This window comes from Arvicanthis niloticus (assembly GCF_011762505.2).
Source record: "Arvicanthis niloticus isolate mArvNil1 chromosome Y unlocalized genomic scaffold, mArvNil1.pat.X SUPER_Y_unloc_2, whole genome shotgun sequence".
NCBI lineage: Eukaryota > Metazoa > Chordata > Mammalia > Rodentia > Muridae > Arvicanthis > Arvicanthis niloticus.
In genome coordinates, this window is record NW_023044979.1 from 5,365,717 (window position 1) to 5,379,837 (window position 14,121).

The window sequence follows — 14,121 nt, forward strand, 5'->3', positions numbered from 1 at the left end:
ATAATTGTCTATTGAGAGGCTCGACCCAGCAGTTGACAGAAGCAGTAGTGGATCCACAGTCAAACATTGCATAGACCTTGGTAACTCTGATGGAAGGGTGGGGGGAAAGATTGAGGGCCCTGAAGAGGATAGGAACTCCACAGGAAAACCAGCAGACTTAACTATCCTTGATCCTTGGGGACATTCAGAGACTGAGCCACAAACAATAACACACACAGGCTGGACAAAGGACCCTGGCCCTTAAGTAGCAGATTGCAGGTCAGTCTTCATGATGGTCCTACAACAACTGTAGCAGGAGCTGTCCCAAAGCTGCTGTCTATCATTGGAATCTGTTCCTTTCACTGGGCTGACACTTCTGGCCTCAGCAGCGAGGATGCACATAACCCAATACAGACTTGATACACCATCATGGGTACCCAGGGGCCCACATCCTCTCAAAGGACAAACAGAAGATACAGTAGAGAGTCTGTGAAGGCAGGTGACCTAGAGTAGGGACTCCACTAATTCAGAGCCATTTTAATTACAAAAACTTAAAACTGGAGAGAATCCAGATGCCCTTCAACCAAAATATGGATATGGAAAATGTGGTTCATTTACAAAATGAAATATTATTCAGCTATTAAATACAATGACATCATGAATTTTGCAGACAAATGGACACAGCTAAATACTATCATCTCTGTGAGGTAACCTAGACTTAAAAGCATGTGCATGTATGTACTCACAAGTGAATAATAATCATAAAATACAGGAAACCCACACTATACTCCATAGATACAAAGAAACTAAACAAGAAGGAAGGCCCAAATGAGAACGGTTGAATTATTACCACTCAGAAGGCGGAATAAGCAATCATAGGAGGCAGATGGAAGAGAGAGAACTGGATAGAAGAGCAGAAAAGAAAGAGGAATTGGGTAGAAGCAGCAACAGGTGTGGTGAGAGACAAGAGAGGGCCAGAGGGGAAAAATGAATCAAAATCTGCAGCTGCCTGGGGAAGGGAGGGAGTACATTTAGGATGTGCTAGAGAGCATGAATTGGAGGGTGACAAGGAGTCTATGGGGTTGATCTTAGCTGAGATGCATAGCAGTAAAATATGGATGGTGCAGAGGCCACATCTGCAGTCAGGCAGGACACCCAGTGGAGAGTTAAAGACACCAACCAATCCAAAAACCTTTATACCCAAAATTTGTTCTTATCCACAAGAATGCAATCTACAACATAGATTCTGTACAGCAGCAAAATAACCCTTTGATACCATGTTGTTGTTCTAACTTGCTACTCTGCTGCTGTGATTGAATCCTCTGAGCAAAAGCATCTCAGGTAATAAGTGGTTGTTGTGCATGGTTCTGTCAGATCACAGTCCATCATTTTGGGAGCTTAGAGTAGAAACTGAAGGCAAAAATCATGGACAAACACTGTCTCCTGGCTTGCTCTTTTGCTTGGTCCCTGTCTCATGCTCAGCCTGCTCTCTCATGCAGCTCAGGACCACTTGCTTAGGGATAGTGCCACCCTCAGTGGAAGAGCCTTCCTAATCAATCATCAACACTATCTCTAACAGACATAGTAACCAGCCATTCTGATGAGGGCACGCCCTCGATTGAGTATCCTTCAGATGACTGAAGCTCTGAAATGCCGAGAATTTAAGACAACTATGACACAGACACAATAATAAATAAGAAAGTTGTAACATCCCAAAACCAATGGGCTAACCATATCAATACAAGAGGCCATGCTACCCCATGAGGGAGTTGGAGTTGTGGCTGAGCAAGGACAAAATAGGGAGGGCACCTGTCTCAGAGCAGGGAAGGATACACTGGAATGGGACCTCAGAGACTGTGCTGCTCTGGGGTGAGGTGTCTTTAACCCTGGGTTCCCAGGCCAGCACTACCAAAGATGTGGCTAAAGCAGCTGGAAGGTGGACAGAAAAGCAGATGGTCCCACACAACTCAAATGACCATCAACAAAGGACAGGATCTCTGGTCCAAGGAAGATATGATAAATTTGTTAGAATTGATGAAGAATGACTTTCCATCTTATGACAACTAACAAGTTCAAATCTACAGAGTCACATATGGACTGGGCAGAGGGTAGTTCATGAGGTGGGAAATGAGATCTTTCTCTTTCCACCCTATGAAACAAGGTAGGCAGAGCCTGACTTTGCCCAGGATGCTGTCTGGAAGAGCTCTCTGTCATGGACCAATCAATGGGTCTAGGTCCTGTTGTTAAGAAAGATTTAACCCAAGGTGTGGGGCTAGTAACTAAATCGACTAGGGTGGAGTCTGTCTTATTTCATCAATGAGAGAATAACAAAGTGCCACACACAAAGTAAATAGCCACAAGGGGACAGTAAAGGCTACCCAGCAGATTCTACCACTTGGACAGTGGAGAAAATAAAGACAGGCAGGTAGCTGTGAGCACTGTAGCAGGGTTCCAAGTCTTCTCTACCCTTACCAGAAATTAAGACCAGAGAAACACTGTCCACTATACCAGGCTCTAAAACATCTTTGAAGCCCTTAGGGGCTAGGAATGTCCAGCATATCCAGTATAGCATGGTACCATGTTCAATTTAGTCATCTCCCTCCACATATAATCAAGAAAAACCTGAAAACGAAGGCATACACAAAAATCTGGCAGAGAAGCCACTGACACAGGAAGAACAATGGTTCATTTTAACAACCGACCTTTCAATCCTTTAGTTGGGAGTCCTGAGGATCTTGGGTCAATGCACTAAGATGTTATGTCCAAGCCACAGAGAGCACAATGACCAACAAGGAGCCTATTGCAATGCAAACACGTGGAGGTCTTTATTATGAGCTCTTTAATAAGGATTTTCACCAGTCAGCCTCACGTGAGATCTAAACTGAGACACCAAGTCTAGAGGTGCTGGATATTTATTGTAGTTACAGCGAGATTGGGACATTAACACACAGGTCAGCAACTTAACATTTTAAAAACTACATGTCTGGCATAATCTGTAGGAACCAATCAAAAGGGCAAAAAATCATCTGACAACCATGATGGATAGACTAACTTTGTCTCTGTAAGGTGTATTAGTTATCAATATGTAGCTTAACCCTGCAGTTGTACCTTGACTGGCTGTGGACAAGGTGGGCTTGTCATAGGATGTTTGCTCAAGTGGACTTGGTGCACTTTGTGGACTTTGTGATTTACAAACTCATCTTTGTGCCTGAGGCCCTTATTATTGAAAGATGCTCCTGTTCAACCACAAGCCATGCAAGGCAGTAGAAAAGGTAGTTTGTCCAAAGACCTACCTCACTATCTGTTACTGCAGATCCTAATATCAGTTGTACTTACTTTTAGACAGAATACAAGTGGAAGTTGCCTCTCCCCCTGTGCATCATCTTATAGATAAGATAGACAATGCCCAGCTGCCCTTCCTTTCCTGCCTCATCCCTGTGTCTCAGCCCCACTTGAGCAGATAGTCCCTGTTCAACCACATGCTTTACCTGCCAGGAAACAGGTAAGCTTTCTATAGATCTACCACACTGTCTGTTATCCGAGATGTAATGATCACAGTTTCCCCTAGCACTGTACTAAACACCAGAGGCAGCTTTACCTCTGTCCTGACTCTATCTCCTTGTGGATTGCTAAGATCATCTCTTTCTGCCCACTGCTTCTTCCTGCTCCCAACATTAGCAAGCATTCCCTCTTGAGGATACCCACTAAACATGTCAGTAAAAGAGGCTACATCAGGCAACTTTCTCTGTAAATCCAGACATCAAATAGCAACCCAGGAGCAAAACTCCCACCCAAGCAAGACAAATCCAGAAATCAGTACCAAGATAATAATCACTTCAAACCCAGAGGCCTAGACACCAGCATAGGAATATAATAAATAACAGCCATAAAAATAAGTCACCAAAAGGCCCAAGCTATCCTATCACAGCAGGTCCTGAGAAATTAAAACATGCAACAGATATGGTACAAAAGAGGTTGTTTGGGGGCAGGGAGACGAGTGAGAACCTGGGGAAGAGATAGAGGCACAGAAGAGGATGTGCAGACAGACAGACAGACAGGCAGACAGACAGGGGGCAGAGAGAGAGCCCTGAGAGTAAACAAAGAGAATAGAGAGGGGCATGAACTAAGACAGGGAACAAACAGAGAGAGCTGTGTACCTGGTGGTTCCTGTATATAAAGCACACCTGACAATACCAGCAGGTGATGGAGGCAGGGACTGACTTAAGCTGTTGCTAAGTCCCTGAGAGCAGAGCATTGAAATTGCCTGTGCACTGGCAACTACAGAGACAAGGTTCACTCAGAGAACAGGAAAGAAAGAGAGAATCTCAGACATTAAGAATGACTATGACAAAATGGATACATCATCAAAAAATGTGGATTTGAAAAATTTTCTGGCCCTAAACAACCAAAAATTCTGAAACATATGAGAAGGGAAAACTACAGATGATTGGAATAGAGAAAGGTGACTATCAGCACAAAGGGCTGATAAAAATTATTTTCAATGAAATCATAAAGGAAACTTTTCCTAAACCAAAGAAGATGACGGTTAATGTACAAGAAGCATCCAAAACTCGCAACATATTGGAGAAAAATAAAAGTCCCTTTACCACATAATAATCAAACACTAAACGTAAAAAATAAAACATAAAAAACTGTTCCAGAAAAAAATTAACAAAAACTAAACAAAACAAAACCAAGTAACATATAAAAGCAGATCTATTAGATTTATGTTGGCTTCTTAATGTATACTATAAAAGACAGAAGAGTTTGGACACATGAGATGCAGAGTCAGAGAAACCACACGTGTTTCTACAGGAAAGTAACTGGTCCAAATGTTTTGTGCAGATTCAGAATCAGTCATGATAGTGATGTTACTCAGAGGTCACCTCCTGATCTAACATGTGAGGAGCATCACCAGGGACCTCACAGGTGGTCACATCTGGCTGATGCTTCCCATGCAGCCCCAGAGAGGACCCAGCACCCCAGCTCCCACTGCTTAGCCACCTGCCCCTACCCATTGTGGGCAGTGATCCTGTGCTCACCATGACTCGATTTCAGAGCTTCCCTGAGGTCTCCACATAGCACCAGACAGCAGGGCTCAGAGAAGGGCACAGATGACCATTCAAGCCTGCACAGGCACAGTGAACTTGCAGATTGACACCCGGAAGAACCCGCCTCCTTGTCTGATTGGCAGGTCTGGCTGGAAGCCTTGATTGGCCAGTGAGTCTTACCACTCCTCAAGGTTAAAGTGAGCTTCCAGTCCAGGGTCAGATTTTTCCAGAGCTGGGGGGGAGGGGTTGGACCCCATTAGCATTTGTTTCTGTCTTTAAAGAGGAATCTCATCCCACCCAGCCCTGGGGGAGAACCCAGCATTCCAGCTCTGGCTGTTCAGCTGCCTGCTCCTGCCCTCTGAGAGCAATGATTCTGCAGATACCAGGACCTGACTTTTGATAAGTACATCCACCCGTGTTCAGGGACAATGTCTAGATACATTGAGGCAGAGAAATGGAAGCCCTAAAAAATTAAATAAATAAATAAATAAATAAATAAAAGAAATGGAAACCCTAATAAAAATAAATACATAAATAAATAATAAAAGCAAGGAATGGAAGTCCTAAATAAAAAATAATAAATAAATAAATAAATAAATAAAAGAAAGAAATGGAATTCATAAAAAAATAAATATATAAATATATAAATAAATAAGTAACAGAAAGAAATGGAAGCCCTATAAAAAATAAATAAATAAATAATAAACAAAAGAAGTCTCTGACAGTTAAGCCGTCCCACTGATTATAGCTGATGATTCAGTGAATGATCACACATTTCCAAACAAATGCATGAGCATGACTACTGTTTGAAGCTCTGAACTGTGGTGATTTTCCTTTACTGGTGTCTTTCAGGATTGTCCAAGAAACATGTTTTCATGCTGCAGTTGTTCACTTTTGGATGGGGCCTGCATAACAGGCAGAACCTTCAGTAAAGCAGGAACTAGTTATTTCTTCCTCAGTCATTTGATGATAGGACCTACACCAGAAAGGTCTAGGTGCATGTATAATACCAGGAGCATTGTACAGGAATAGAAATTATAGGCTTCTAGGCAACTCAGGTACCTAGCATTAGTGTCCAAATTGCCCTCTCCCCAGCAAAACCCAAGCCTAGCTTCACTCTCTAGGCTAATCCCAAATAAAACTAGAGTTTTCAAGTTACACCCTAAACAATACCAGCGTCTCCAGGTTATTCCCCCAACAAACCTGCACCTCAGGTTACAAGACCATGCCTAACAACCACTAATGCAGAGGGGAGGTGAAGTTAAGTTTATGATGTGACTCCCAGCACCAGCCAATTATGTTAAAGACCACAGCAGCTTTCCAATTAGATGCTTACACACATCCTCCCAATTGCAAGAGATATTTAAAATGGCAACATTCAATCAGGCTTTTCTTAATTCCCTGCCATGTTCTTGAATAGCCTAGGCCTGTGGCCAGAATTGGCTGTGGCTGTACCCCCCACTGCACAGCTCAAGCAGTCTGCTCAGGTGGTCAGAGACACCAGCCCTGCTACCCATGAGATGCCAGCATGGGAGATGGCTCTGCCAATGCTTAGGTTATCCAAAGGCTCTCTATGTTTGGCAATGCTCAATAACAAGATGCCTATACAATCAGAGATGTAATCCAATACCCAATCTAGATATACCAACTACCTTTGACTGTTAAAGACACTCGTACTTCTGCTTCTATGTTCCCCCTCTCATGTCACCCTCCCCTAGCTCCTCCTCTTCCTCTCCTTACTCCTCCCACCTTAGCTACTCCTACAATTCCCCACTTGCTGCTTACAATAAATCCTTTCCCCATAGACATATGGGGTTCCACCATCACCAAAACAGTCTTGACTGATGCTGGTGCATTGGGGATGGGGGCAAGCTAGGTCAAATAGAATAAAGACCCTCCTGTGATTTGCAGCAGATCGGCTCCTATGTGTGTCTTTTTGGGGATCACTAACATTTCCGTGGCATGATGTTCAATTTCTACTAAGATGGAGTAGCAAGTGAAGATATTTTTTTCCCAAGGAAAAATAGTTGGATAGAGTTGATGGTAGAGCCTTGCTCCATTATTCAAAATCTATGATTCACAATAAACACCTGCCAAAGGCTCCAAACAACATTCCTTTCTAACCATGAAACTGGTCCCACAGCCTGCACAGCATCCTGGTCCTGTTACAGAGCCTTCTCCTGGTTTTGGCCACCAACAGAAAGCTAGCAGCTTTCTGAGCTACTTGATACACTGTCTGGTGTAACACACACAAGTGAGGAGTGTGCTGTCTCCAGAATCCTAATCAGCAGGTGGATGTTCTGCTTCTTTCTATGCAGTGGGATTGGCCAGGTGCACTGACTTATCTTTCACCTTAAAATTATTATCTCTGAAAAACCTATGGCACTAGATTCCTAAGCATTTCACTAAATTAGAAGACTACTGCCTGGAAGTGGTGGCACACACCTTTAATCCCAGCACTTGGGAGGCAGAGGCAGGTAAATTTCTGAGTTTGAGCCAAGCCTGGTCTACAGAGTGAGGTCCAGAACAGCCAGGGCTACACAGAGAATCCCTGTCTCGAAAAACCAAAAAAGAAATAAAAAAGACTACTAAGTTTTGGTTGGATTTATTTTCTGTCCTCTGGTGCCCTTATGGGTTTGCAATTAGTATAATTTGGTTGACATCTCATGTGCCCTAGGTCAGTTCTACATAATGTGCACTTTAGATCACTAATATCATATTTTATGGAAGACACAGATGATCAAGATTCTTTCTAACTAAGTTAATGACACAGAAAATGATGAAATACAGATTCAAATAGAAAACCCAAAAGCTAAAGTAAACTTTATTTTCCCCACACAGAGAGTTATTTTAATATATTATTATTGATTCTACTTGTTTTCCCATTGCTGTTATACACAGCATTGTATTAATATTGTATTCATATAGTAATGTGAAAATATTAATTAGAAAGGTATATGTACATATGAATGGATGCATATAACAAATTTTTCCATCTTCTTTGGATGAACATAGTTGAGGTGGAAGTGAGACTGGGTTTAATTTAGCTTAGGCTAGCCTCAAATTCATTACATAGCTAAGTTGCGTCTTGGCCTTATGATCATCAAGCCTTGTCTGTTAGGTTCTGAGAATTTAGGCACGATTACCCCAGGGAGCAGCCCCTTGTGTTTCAGCTTAAACATCTAATAATGGGTTACTGGAACAATCCCTTCCTTTTATCTTCTTTAAAGAAAAGGTGTCTGAAAGCACAGCATGACATTTTCCAGAAAGAACCAGAGCCAGGACTACTGAGTAGTCTCTATCATCTCACTTTCAATTCCATTTCAATCGCTGGACACAAACCATAATAACAGCCATTTTGTTGTGGTTAAATATTATTTGGGAGTTTCTTATCCCACTTATAGTGTTACCAAATAAAAAACACAAAAGATTTGTATTTACCATAAGCAGTAAAGCAACAGAGCTGGGCAGATATCAACCCTCCATTCCTATTTTGTCTATTTCCCTGTTAATATCTGTGAGATATCATGGGCCATGTTCTCCCTAGGCTGCTCATACTCCCAGGCCAGACCTACTGGCCATGCACTAACACTCCACCTACCCCATGGTGCCTTCTTCCTTCTTCCTTCTCTCTCTTTCATGGTCTCTTCCCCAGACACCTAACATGGGACCTGAAGCACCATCTACCTTTCTTCTCCCCAGCTTCAGGCTTTAGGCATTTTTATTAAGCAATCATGGAAGACAGGAAAAAAATGTAGAAATGATTTAATTACAGTCCCAAAAATTATTGTACAAAGTTGAACCAGGCTTTATGGCCATGTGTCAAGAGTCTACGATCCTGTATTAGAGCACATCAAATATTATTTTTACTTTTTGTCTCAGGCTGAACATTTTAAACCTAGAAAATAATAGTCTTTAAACAGGGACATTTCATGATTCCCAGATTTTCTATCTTGGTTGACATAGTGTAACTAGTGTAAACTGATTTAACATAAATTCAGTCTTTTTATTAAGATGCTTTTTTGTTGTTGTTTTTTTTTTTGTTGTTTTTTTTGTTTTTGTTTTTGTTTGTTTGTTTTGTTTTGTTTTGTTTTGTTTTTTTTGCGACAGGGTTTCTCGGTGTAGCCTTGACTGTCCTGGAACTCACTCTGTAAACCAGGCTGGCCTTGAACTCAGAAATCTGACTGCCTCTGCCTCCTAAGTGCTGGCATTAAAGGTGTGTGCCAACACTGCCCAGCCTTTATCCAGACTCTTGATTGACTAGTGTGCAGACACAAAAAATTACCAATCAGGATATTTGCTGATCATCTAAAATTAATTACCTCACAACTCCTTGCTAATATCAATCACTGTCAATTCAGGGAAGCTTTTACCCTCTTTTTCCATTAATTTTTTGTGCTGTGAGTAACCCTGCTTCAAAGTTGGTCATAGAACTTGATTCTTGCACAGGCCTCTCTTTATTTTAAGACCCAAAGAAACCAGAGAGGTTAGAGGAAACTCACTCAGTGTTTTATTTTTGTTTTGCACTGACCAGTCAAGGACCAGTCAGGCAGAGTTGCAAGACACTCTTTCCAGCACTGAGCAGCAGAGAAAGGATTGGGTGCTCAAAACAATTCTCAATCACATACAAAGAGGCAAGCCTCAACTACAGGCAACATTCCTATGAACAAAAATAAATAATCAGCCGAAGTTGAAATAAATGGAAAGAAATTATTAATGACTTGAAATTGAAGGGGAATGAAAACAAGAGAATATAGCAGTGTTGTGTTTGAAATCAATAATTAACTTTTAAAACGAATAAACATATAATGAATTAGTTAGTCTTTCTTCTGTTTCTATTTTGTGGAAAAAACAAGATGTATTGGTCTTAGCTCTTCTTTGAAGTACTGGTAGAATTCTGCACTAAAACTACCTATCCCTTGCCTTCTCTTGGAAAGGAGATTTATAATGCCTGTTTTGATTTCCTAAGGGGTTATACTACAGTTTGGATAATTTACCTGATCTTGATTTAATTTTGTTTCATGGTATCTGTCTAGATATTTATCCATTTCTCTAGCTACATATTTTATCTAGATTCTACAGTTTGTAGAAAGAACTAAGGATTTTCAGAAGTTTTCTCAGTTTCTATTGTTATGCCTCCCTTTTCATTTCTGATTTTGTTAATTTGGATACTGTCTGTGTGCCCTCTGGTTAGTCTGGCTAAGGATTTTTCTATGTTGTTGATTTTGTCAAAGAACCAGCTGTTGGTTTTATTAAGTCTCTGCACTGTTCTGTTTGTTTCTAAATGGTTGATTTCTGGTGAGTTTGATTATTTCCTACTGTCTATGTCTCTTAGGTGTGTTTGCTTCTTTTTGTTCTAAAGCTTTCTGGTGTGCTGTTAAGTTGCTTGTGTAGGATCTCTCTGGTATGTTTATGAGGCCACTTAGAGCTGTGAATTTTTGTCCTACCACTGCTTTTATTGTGACTCATAAGTTTGGGCATGCTGTGTCTTCATTCTCATTAAATTCTAGAAAATCTTTTATTTCTTTATTTCTTCCATGAGCAAGTTATCACTGTGTAGAAAGTTGTTCAGTATGTGGCTTACTGATGTTTTTGTTATTATTGAAGTCCAGATTAGTTTGTAGTGATTTAATAGGATGCATGAGAATATTTCAGTCTTCTTGTATCTGTTGAGCCTTGATTTGTGACAGATTACATGATCCACTTTTGAGAAGATACCATGAGGTGCTGGGGAAAAGAATATATATATATATATATATATATATATATATATATATATATGTTTGGCTAAATGTTTATCTATCTTGTTGAATCTATCTATCTATCTATCTATCTATCTATCTATCTATCTATCTATCTATATATATGTATTATTGTAGGGTGAAATGTTCCATATGGAAGAATCAGAAGAAGGACTTAAGGAGGTAAAGAGGATGGCAACCCCATAGGAAAAACAACAGTGTCAACTAACGTGGACACTACAGGGCTTCCAGAATCTAAGTCAAAAACCAAGAAGCATATAGGGGATGGTTCATGGCCCCAGGCATGTGTGCAGCAAAGGACTCCCTTGTCTGCTCAAAATGGGAGAGGATGCACTTAACCCAGTAGAAACTTGGTGCCACAGGGAAAAGGGAAGCTGGTGGAGGTGAGGTCCTGGTGGGTGTGTGGGCGGGTGGGAGAGAAACCTCTCAGAGGCAGCAGGGAGAAAAATGGGAGGAAGACCTCAGGGAAGAGGGACCAGGAAAGGAGACAATTTGAAATGTAAAAAAAAATTAAAATTTAAATACAAAAGAAAAAAAAACATAATTAAAAAATATACGTCTACATTGAATTTGAAAAAGAGCAGATGGTTTTTGGGCAGAAAATGTGGTATTAATACAGTACATTTTGACCTGGCTGCTATGTGCAATGTTAGCTTCTGTGATCTGTAACATGACACACACAGCTACAGCCAATGAACTGTGTCTCAATCATCTGACCTGATTTAACACTGATAGTGCATTGGACATATCTACAAATTGGAAATTCAATATTCCTTGGATCATGCTAAAGTTATTAAATTGTATACCTATCAATCTAGTTTGTCCTCATTCACCTGATGTGAATAAATACACACTGACAAATTAGAAAATTATTACCCTGAAACCACCAGTTTTGTTTTGTTTGTTTGTTTGCTTGTTTGTTTTGGTAATGGTGACTCCAGTTTTAGTAATTGGAAGTCACATTATTAAAACCATCATCGCTTCAAAAGTAACTTGTTTTAAAAAGTGCTTTACTTGCCTCTCTGCCCAATGTAAGGAGAAAAAACAACCATTGCATCAATCTAACATTGGGTTAAATGTAAGCTGAATACTTCACGGAATCTATCATGGAGCCTATGGTGGGTCCCACCATAAATTTCATTGTGTGGAAACAAACTATTGTATATCAAGTGCATTGACATAAAACGGACCTTTTCACTTCCAGAATTTATAACCACATTCCATTACATGATGTTGGTACTTGATTACGTAATAAGGGGTAACATTTATCACCCTCTGGTTGATGAGTGTGAGCCCATTTATGTTGCCAAAGAGGGTCTTAAATATTCCAACATAGCTGACATACTAGAAAAAGGCTTTGAAACCACCTATGTGAAGATAATATAGGCCCTTAAAGTGAAAATGACTAAATCACTTAAAGAAATACAGGAAAACACAAACAATTGGAGGAAATCAATAAACACCTCAAAGACATCCAGGAAAACATAAACAAAAAAGTGGAGGAAACCAACAAATCTTATAAATAAAGCCAAGAGCTGGGCGGTGGTGGCACACGCCTTTAATCTCAGCACTTGGGAGGCAGAGGCAGTGGATTTCTGAGTTTGAGGTCAGCATTGTCTACAGAGTGAGTTCCACGACAGCCAGGACTACACAGAGAAACCTCATCTCAAAAAAAAAAAAAAAATCATGAAAATAAATAAATAAATAAAGCCAAGAAAAACAAACGAAGATTAGAAGGAAATAGAAACAATCACAAAATCACAAACTGAGGGTAAAATGGAAACAAAACTTTAAGACTGCAAAGAGGAACTCCGGAGGCAAGATTCACAAACAGAATACAGAGATGGAAGACAAATCTCAGGCACTGAAGATACAATGGAAGGAATGGATATATCACACAAAGAAAATGTTAACTCTAAAACTTCCTGACATAAAATATCCAGAAAATCTAGGACACTGTGAAAGGGTAAAACATAAGGATACTAGGACTAGAGGAAGAATAATATTAGATCAAATTCTCCTAAAACATTGATAACAAAATCTTAGAAGAAAAACTTCAAAAATAAGGAGGGAGGTGCCTATCAAAGTAAAAGAATCATGAAAACACCTAACAGAATGGACCCTAAAATAAAGTCTCTTTCCTGTATAATAATCAAAACATCCAGTACAAAGAAAGAATACTAAAAGCTACATTGATCAAAAGCCAATAAACATTTAAATGAAGATCTTTTAAAATTGCAGATGACCTTCAAGGAAGTTAACAATACACATGAAAACATAGGTAGTATATAATCTTTTATTATCTGCAAAAGAAAGGAAAGCACACAATTACCCCAACATCATCACCACCAGCAGCAGCAGCAACAACAAAATACAAGGAGTTAACAATCACTGTTCATTGACTCTCTCAGTATTAATGACCACAGTTGACCAGTAAAAAGACAAAGGCTAACAGAATAGATGCTAATAAAATCTATCCTGCAATTGCATACAAGAAATATAGCTCAACATTGAGAATAGGCATTAATTTTAGGTAATGGAATGTAAAAAGATTTTCCAAGCAGATGGACCAAAGGAGCATGCTGGTGTAGTCATTTTGGAATATAGCAAAATAGATTTTAAACAAAATTAATCAAATGAATTGTAGAAAGACACTACAAATTCGTCAAGTTCAAAGTCTGTTTTGAGTTTTATACAATCATGTAACTGTAATCTCCTATATTGCCAAAAACAGATAGCATATCATAATCATCCAAATTTACAGGATATACTTCACCATTCTTAAATGCCATTGTGAGGAAACACTGGGCCAAAAGAAGACCAAAAGCCAGCAAGGCAATCTCCAAACTGCATCTTCATGTCTGATGTCAAAGCATTCTTCAGATCTCCAACTCCTTCCTGCTTTGCTCACTGCAGCACAATTCTTTCTCTTTGGCTGGTTTTATTCCCTAAAACTGTTTTCCTGAGCAGGTACCCCAGAGCTCTGGAATCTCAAAGTATTAGGGTTTCAAAGGTAACTTCAATATTACAGCTTCTTGTTCCAGTATCTGGGATCCACATATGATCAACTGCACTCCTCAAAAGAGATTCACTGGCTCTTCCACCTATTCCACTCTAGCTTCTGCCTGACTCCACTTTACTGCTACTGCTGTTCTTTCTGCTCGTCCCATGGGACTGACATCTTCAATATGCTGGGTTCTTCTGCTGTAACTAAGATTCACTGTGTTCCTCTCATGCACTCACTTTACAGGACCAAGCCTTAGCTGCTCTGCATGGCAGATTCATTTATGCCTCTGAAACCAATACTGCCTGGGTGATTCTCACACATG